We start from the raw sequence: 2,482 nt of genomic DNA on the forward strand, positions 1-2,482 counted from the left end.
AGAATGCATCGGATCAGAAGGCACATAGTGTCAGGGTGTGTTGTTACTAGTGATACTAAGTTTGACTACTTGGATAAACTGACAACGGCACCATCTCTCCTTCAAAGTTACTATTTTCCCTTAGAAACCTGTAAGAAATCTGAGCTCTAATTCTTTTGGCATCAAGAAAACCTCCTATTCCTTTAACACCTATGGATGTTTAATATCTATTGATGATTTGCCCCTGAATGAATTCTTACACTGGGGTTAGGCTTGGCTACTAATTATCAAAGCCAAGCTTTTAACATTAAAAGAATGCAAGAATAAAAAGAAGGGATGGAAGAATCAGCAACAAGTCTCTCTACCTCTAAAAATGCCAGCCTCTTACAACTGACCACTGTGGCTTTCAGGATCTCATTTTGGAACGCTAAGTCGAGAATTTTACTCTGTCATTAAAGGTCTCTAGCCTCCATCCTTGGTCACCCGTGGAAAGAAGACACAACCAAGAGGAAGAAAAGAAGGAAAAGAAATCAATAAGGAGGGGCGTCTGGGTGGCTCCGTGGGTTAAAGCTCCTGAGCCTTCGGCTCAGGTCATGATCTCAGGGTCCTGGGATCAAGCCCTGCATCGGGCTCTCTGCTCAGCGGGGAGCCTGCTTCCCTTCCTCTCTCTGCCTGCCTCTCTGCCTACTTGTGATCTGTCAAATAAATAAATAAAATCTTAAAAAAAAAAAAAAGAAAAAAGAAATCAAGAAGGAAAAATACATCAGGGAGTACTTCAAATTTAAGAACCCTTCGTATGGTAGAAGCAGAAAGTAATTAATGGATACTAACACTACTAAGCAAATGTTTGAAGAGAAACCCAGTGTTTACATAGTCTCAGCATGCACCACCGTTATCAAATTATTTATTAATTTAATATGAAAAAAAGGAGCTTTGAAGTAGACAACAGACCCTCCTTAACCAATCGAGGGCAACACCAGCAGCAGGACAAACCCAAGGTGATGCCCCCGGTTCACAGCCTCACTTCCCAGCTCGTCTCACCCAAGACGCAAACTCCAGATTGCATCACACAAACCCAGTGGAAAGGCATGCTGGAGTAACTCTTCTGTGCTCTTCAAAAATGAAGGACAAAGAAATGCTGAAGGACGATTCCAGATTAAGAACACTAGGAGGTACCACAACTAAATGCAGTCTGTGATCCTGGACTAGACCCTGAGCCGGGGGTGGGGTGGGGGGTATCAAGATCATTCCTGGAACAACTGACAAAATTGGAGAATGGACTGCGGATGAGGAAACAGTTTTATAGCCATGCTAAGTTTTCTGGTTTTGAGAATCGTACTTTGTGTGAGGAGATGTCCTTGTCTACGGAAAGACCCACCTACATAGTTAGGGACAAAGGGAGATCTAATTTACCCTCAAATAGTTCTAAAATATACATAATCTGCACACACATCAATATAGTAAAAGAAAAAGAATGGAGCAAGTATAAACAATTGGTGACTCTGGGCAAGGAATGGATGTAGGATTCTTACAACTTTGCTGTAGGTTTTCAAATGTTATTCCCTTCACCAAAATAAAGCAACTTTTGTTTCTCTCACTTTCCTTGCTTTCTGCTTTAAAGTTCCCGTGGGGGAGAGAGAACTGGACCAGAGACAGGAAACCTGGTTATAATCGTCACATTCAACCAGACCTTGTGGGATACCTTGGTCTAGACCCTTTCTCTCTCTAGGTTTTTAATTTTGCATCTGCATAAACATGAAGTCAGCCTCCAAGGTTCAAGGATTCCAGGACAGGCTGCCAAAATGGGAAGCCCTGCATGTTTGTTCTCTTTCTGGGATTTTGCTACCCACACTTCCAGATACAGCCTTCGTCTCCAATTCCCATCTATTTTTCCAGCTGCCTATGAAGCTCCCCGAGTAGGTCTAGCCATTTGCTCTTGAGTTTTTCATCTCAAGACGGATCGGGCAGATGGATGTTTGTCTCAAGAGACAAGGGCCCCAAGAGGACAGTTTTGTGCCTCGATTGTCCAAAATATGTCAGAATGCCCAGGACTTTCACTTCTTTCTGTGGGGTGGGTTGGAGCTCAGACAGAATATGGAGGTTACTTGCTCAAGGGAGCTACCAACTTCCAAGCATCTCTCAGATTGCTGCTCCCATCTCAGAGTATCCAGTAAATTTCCCCCACAAGGTTTTCTTTAAATTGCCAGGCTGAGCATGTCTGATTGAATATAATTGAGAAATTAAACTCCCAAAGTTTAACGTCACTGCATGGCTGTAATACTGTTAAGCCAGGAAGGTGGAAGAAAAAAAAGATTAAGACTTCTAGGGATGCCTGAGTCGCTCAGGTGGTCGAGCGTCCAACTCTTGATTTTGTCTCAGACCATGATCTCAGGGTCCTGGGATAGAGCCTTGCGATGGCCTCCGCACATAGCGTGGAGTCTGAGAGTCTCTCTCCAGTCTCCCTCTGTACCTTCCCCTACTTGTGCACACGCTCTCTCTCTCA

The sequence above is a fragment of the Mustela nigripes genome, chromosome 9, assembly GCF_022355385.1.
Source record: "Mustela nigripes isolate SB6536 chromosome 9, MUSNIG.SB6536, whole genome shotgun sequence".
Classification (NCBI taxonomy): domain Eukaryota; kingdom Metazoa; phylum Chordata; class Mammalia; order Carnivora; family Mustelidae; genus Mustela; species Mustela nigripes.